Genomic DNA, 6,833 nt, shown 5'->3' on the forward strand with positions numbered 1-6,833 from the left:
TCAAGGCGCGCATTTTAATGACGGATGAGACCAGTTGGGCGCAATTGACGGGAAAATATTTGCTAACCAGGAAAAAAGAATCAAACTTGAATGCCACGTGCATGCATATATCTTCGAGCACTAGTCGTCCTGTGAGTCTCAGTTAGCCTACATGTTGCTTTCTCTACTAAGTGCCCCAGAAAAGCCTCAATACGTGCGAGGGAAGGGCACTCATGTAGCGATTGCTTTACAAATTGTTCATTAATTACCCTATGATTCATACGAAAACATATAACATTAAAGGAGCCCTTGTGGAGTAGTTGGAACATAGAAAATACATGGCTGGTATATGGAGGTGTAATAAGGATGGGACATGAAAGGGCAAGCCATAAAACCTGCTGGTACAGGAATTGTAATTGCGTTGCTGGATGAATAGATAGATCATGTAATTTTAATTGGGAAATGGGTTCTGAAGAGCTTCTGTTCGAGACAACCTTTCGAAGAGTTCAAGTCGCTTCAGGTTGAAGCTCTCCCCCGTGAATCTTACAGCCCTGAATATCAGCCGGCACAGATAATGGAGGTGACTTGGACCATATACTGCAGCACTGAGGGGACAGCTTTCAGCACTGGGATCTATCGTGTAGGCATCTTGCATCTGTCTCTTGCATGATTCTGACCGACCACAATTCATCTTGGTTTCGTTCATGCGCAACTGGTTCATTCACCGATTGCATCACATATAGAAAACAAACCATTGATCTATTTTTCTCTTTTGTTTGCTCAGTCAATGAGTGAGACGGTCGAAGCGCAGCTCTCGGGAACATGCGCTCCGTAACTCTTTCGTGTCACCTTTTGCTTGTACACTGTTGCCTCTGCTTCAGGTTGTCTTCGACATAACGGTTGTCAACGGCGTTTTGCTGGCCGGCGACTCGCATCTGGTGGCCGAGCCGTTGGAGTTCGAGGCCACCATCCTGTTCCCGGCCGAGGAAGGATCGCGAGTGCTGCTCACTTCGCTGCGTGTGCTCGAGCTTCGCGTCTCCCACCTGAACCTGAGCGGACAGTTCTCACTGGCCTCGGTCGACGTTTCGAAGTCCAGCGGCCTGTTCACTCTGCGACCGAACAACAGGCTCATAACGCGCGCACTGGTGGGCATCATACAGAAGTGCCTGGACAGAATCGAATGGAAGGTGTAGCTAAACGTAGGGGCAAGTTGTCTGGCAAGCACCAGATGGACACTTTTCAGAGTGCTTAAATTAACGTTCGGGCGATCTCCTCAAGCAAGACGGGCCTCTGTCGGTTAGGACTGACTGGTATTCTCTAATTCACGCGTAGTCATCATCGCAACAGCATCGTAATGACGTCAGTTTTTATCGACGTAGGGTGCTTCCTCACTGCTTTCCTTGTAAAAAAAAAAACGAAAAAAAAACTTTGATGCCGGAAACGTTTAATACCTCAGCCAACGTTGCCGATGTCGTGTCGTTTGAAAAGAAACTTGCGAGAAAATGTGTCGCGTCAGTGGGGTAGCCAAGGGGCGAGGAGAATGGTTCCAGTACCCCCCTCCCCTGAATCCGCAGTTTTTACAGCTTATATGTGTATATGCACGCATACTACAGCAGGCACCAACACTCATGAGACATGCATGAACGGGTCGCCTTTCCTCCTCCCTCGAAATAAAATTTCTGACTACGTCCCTCTGTCATCTGACGGCGACTAGCAACGGTAGATGACGACGGGACATTCGACAATGGCTACCGTTGCCCAAAAGATGACATACATGCATCTATATTGCACCTTTGTTATATGTTTCATATGTAGGTCCATCGTCTCCACTGCATAAAGGATTGATTGATTGATAGATTTGTGGGGTTTAACTTCCCAAAACCACGATATATGATTATGAGAGACGCCGTAGTGGAGGACTCCGGAAATTTCGACCACTTGGGGTTCTTTAACGTGCACACAAATCTGAGCACACGGGCCTACAACATTCCCGCCTCCATCGGAAATGCAGCCGCCGCAGCCGGGATTCGATCCCGCGACCTGCGGCACTGCATAAAGGACTCAAACATTATCCCCATGCATTTTTTGTTTCAAAATCGTTTTGTGTCGCGTGATCTAAACCCCTGGTCTATCTTGCTAGCTTATTATGCGATGAGACCTCGAAAAAAAGGTGCCCGAGCCCGTCCGCCCCCTTCCCGAAATTTTTAATGGAGGGGGCGTTTTCAGAAAGTAAATGATGAAAATAGGTGTTTTCTCAAATAGTCAAGGCTTTCAGCAAGTGCCCCCTCCAGGATAGATGTGTAGTGTTTAACGTCCCAAAACCACCATATGATTATGAGAGACGCCGTATTGGAGGGCTCCGGAAATTTCGACCACCTGGGGTTCTTTAACGTGTACCCAAATCTGAGCACATGGGCCTACAGCATTTTCGCCTCCATAGAAAATGCAGCCGTCGCAGCCGGGATTCGATCCCGTGACTTGCGGGTCAGCAGCCGAGTACACTATAGCTACTAGATGACCGCGGCGTGGCTGAGCGCTCCCTCCACCTCCACCGAAATAAATTTCTGGCCTGGGTGGGAGTAGATGCTGTCACGTGTCGTTTTATGCGATCTATTCGGCTTATATGCGCTCCTGTTTTGGGTCGAAAGCTTTTTTAAGCAAAGACAGGGGAGGGGAGAGGTGTATACGGTCGATAGAGCATGGTTGGCGTGCCGCGTCATAATTTTCATCCTGTTTCGGGCACACGTAACATCTTTTACTTGGCCCCATTTATTTACCATACAAACTGTTTCTGAAAGCAGCATTGCTAGTCGAGCTTCAAACAGCGGGATATTCTTTCACCTAGACGAAACAAGAGACAGTGCACATATAGCATTGGAGTTGCTTAGGTTAGTACGCTATTTTCGAAATAAGTGTGGGTACCCAAGATGTTGGCGCATGACGCTGCTCAGAGGCAACAAACGCTAACACGAATTTTGGCATTCGCTGTTCTAAAGGTTTCCCTAGTTGCACATTGCGCATTACGTTTTTAAAATCTATGGACCTTGCTAAAACTTTATAAAGAGCTTAGTTTTTGTATGCGCGTGTGCCTTCATCATATTACCTGGAGAAACAGAGCATGATATATGTGCATTCATGTAATCATATCTCTCCTTATCTTGTTTAATTGATTTCATTTTTCGCCATTTTTTGTTCGTCAGGCTGTATGTGTTTATTTATGTTCTGTTTGGTGTATAGAGACGGAAATCTGGGTGGTCTAGGCTTTACATAGTTCGTCTTGGTGCTGGTCTGTGTAATCAGAGACCGTGTTTTTTTATTTTATATTTCGAAAACAGTAGTGAGTGAAGGCGTTCTTACCTTGGCTGCTTCAAACTAAGCAGTAGTCCACCAGAATCATTACCCTCATTATTATTTTTTGTACGGCAAGATGGTAACTGCTGTTGGTAACTTTAGTTCCAGATGAACGCGGTTGAGGACGTGCTTTCAACACTTGAAAACATTTTTGTTTTTTCTACGTCATCTCTTGTGCATCGTCATCTCTTGTGCGTATTCGTTGGACTACTTATGTCAATCTTTCTCCTTCAATCCACGATTGTGCTTGTACATAACTTAAATACCTTGCAATAAAATGTCTTCCTTTGTTTTTTTTGTTTTTTACTCTGTGGTGGTGTATATAATTGTGGGAGTTATACGTCGGTTCATGCAGTCAAGGAATAAACTATGCTAGTAGGATCATTACATAACGCAGTCATGGAGTCTTCGCAATCCAACTCTCCCTTTACATTTCTCCTTTAAAAAAATGCAGCTCTACGCTTCACTTTGCGATTGCATACTCTGTTCGCGGTGTGCCTGGTTTCCGGTTTAGGTTTTAGTCGAAAAACTTGTTCGGGTGCTTTACCACCTTTTCTATTCCGCTATGTGGTGGCCAGTGAGCTATGCGGCTTCGCGACGGAAAGCGGTATTTTGATCTATATCGTTGTGCTAAACGTTTTCTAAAACCTCCCATACTCATCTCAAGGAAGCGTCATACACCAATGCCTCTCTCGAGTAGCATGTAATACAGTAGCGTGTCAATTCACGGGGACCGTAATTTCAAAATTATTTATATGAAATTGGATATACAGTGTTGCGGTGCTAATACTTGTACGCAAGAGCGCTGCACGAAAATATTTTCGGAAACAAAGCTTTGGTATAGACGCGTTATGACAAGAAGTGCCCTATTCCTAATAGTTCTATGCATTGTTGTCGCAGCTTTTCGCGTTGGCGTTTCGAATGTTAGTGCAGAACAGTGCCACGAAAATCTGTTTACACCGACAAACAAACAAACAAAAATATTAATGGAGCGCGCGCAGTACAAACTGAATGGAATGCGTTACTGCTGTGCAGGTGCTTGCACGATCCGGGGACATTCAGAGCACACGCGAAAGACACTCTTGGTGGTACTTTCCTCTCATGCAGAGAGCGCGCACGAAGCTCTGATAGATTTCTGACCGATCGTCCTTTCATTTGCGCAGTCGTCGCTGTGTTTTCAACGACGGCACAATGCGGCACTAGTCTGAAAAAAAAAAAAGAAAAGAATGGTTTGGGTGCCTCTATCAACAAAGCCTCTTCATTATCAACGCAGTATGTGCCACTGTGTAGCATGGCTGGGCATGTCAATTAAATTAAATAAACGAACACCGTCGCTTGCTTCCGGCACATACTATTCCCTTTCGCCACGGCAGAGTAGCAAACCACAGAATATATATCACAGAGGCCGACCTATCAGCCTTTCCGTAAATAAACATCTCTCTCACATATAATAGTGTTTATGAATAATCATTTTGAAGCCCTAGATTAAAGAGAAAGAAAGAGAAAATACAAAGGCAGGCATGAGGAAAGGGTTTAATGAGTGCTGAATAGGAATTCTCAGTAGTTTCTCAGTAGTTTGTTTTTGTTTATTTACCGCGGGTGTCTGATAGAAACACAAACTGGCGCACCAGATGTCACATTGTCGCACCAGCCAAAGACGGGTGTGACTAATGTCTGCACACACACACACACACACACACACACACACACACACACACACACACACACACACACACACACACACACACACACACACACACACACACACACACACACACACACACACACACACACACACACACACACACACACACACACACACACACACACACACACACACACACACACACACACACACACACACACACACACACACACACACACACATACACACACACACACACGCACACACACACACACACACACACACACAATGTGACATCTGGTGCGCCAGTCTGTGTTTCTATCAGACAACCGCGGAAATTAAACAAAAACAAACACACGAAACAATAATCATTTTGAAGCCCTAGATTAAAGAGAAAGAAAGAGAAAATACAAAGGCAGGCATGAGGAAAGGGTGCTAGTCACACCCGTCTTTGGCTGGTGCGACAATGTGACACCTTGTTTAATTACCGCGGTTGTCTGATAGAAACACAAACTGGCGCACCAGATGTCACATTGTCGCACCAGCCCAAGACGGGTGTGACTAATCTCTGCACACACACACACACACACACACACACACACACACACACACACACACACACACACACACACACACACACACACACACACACACACACACACACACACATATATATATATATATATATATATATATATATATATATATATATATATATATATATATCTGTGACATCTGGTGCGCCAGTCTGTGTTTCTATGTTTCTATCAGACAACCGCGGAAATTAAACAAAAACAAACACACGAAACAAGTTCAGTGGCTTGTAGCGGTACATACGTAAGAGTCATGGGGTTCGAAATGCACGTGCTTCTGTAAATATCGTCTGGGCTCTAACTTCGCCTGTATCAGTCACTAGTTTGTTCATAGCGTCCAATTAATTCATTCCAGTTTTCCCGCGTCTAGTTCATTTTCATCACGTCTGCAGCGCTGTATGTTCTGAACGACCTGTGATGTATGTTGTCGTGACAAAGAAGCCACTTGGCCGCCATTTAATAAATGCAAGTACGTAATGGAAACACGAAGAGACCAGAACTCAGACGTCTGGCTATACCGAAGCAATCGGAACAATCGAACGAGCTAGCGTGACTGGCTGTTCTCTTTTATTCGTTCTTTATTTTGAAACAATGCCGTTGGCTAGGATGTCATTTTGGTGTCATTTAGAGCGCAAGTAACGATGGTTACACCGCTATACGACATACGTTCACCTCTCTCGCCAAATATGTATAGCCAACTCGTCGATCACCATCACACTTTGCCCCGCCGTGGTGGTCTAGCGGCTAAGGTACTCGGTTGCTGGCCCGCAGGTCGCGGGATCGAATCCCGGCTGCGGCGGCTGCATTTTCGATGGAGGCGGAAATGTTGTAGGCCCGTGTACTCAGATTTGGGCGCACGTTAAAGAACCCCAGGTGGTCGAAATTTCACGAGCCCTCCACTACGGCGTCCCTCATAATCATATGGTGGTTTTGGGACGTTAAACCCTACATATCAATCAATCAATCAATCAGCCATCACACTTTCCTTTAACACCTCAAGTGGGTCTGGAGCACCTATAAACCTCAGTACGGGCTTTCTTAATGTATTCTTATCGCGACAGTCTCTAATATGAGGTACCTGCTGGCGGTCGGCTTAATTTGTGATAGCATCCGGAAGCTGGCTAAGATTGCCGAAACCATGTCCGTCTCAAGTTACTAGTTGTCTTGCTGGGGCATTTGTTTCGCACTTTCTGTCGCGTAAAAAGAAAGAAAAATGCCAAACTATGTAAATAAACTAAAGGTCAACATAATATAAGAAAAGGCGG

The sequence above is a fragment of the Rhipicephalus microplus genome, unplaced genomic scaffold, assembly GCF_043290135.1.
Source record: "Rhipicephalus microplus isolate Deutch F79 unplaced genomic scaffold, USDA_Rmic scaffold_67, whole genome shotgun sequence".
Classification (NCBI taxonomy): Eukaryota; Metazoa; Arthropoda; class Arachnida; order Ixodida; family Ixodidae; genus Rhipicephalus; species Rhipicephalus microplus.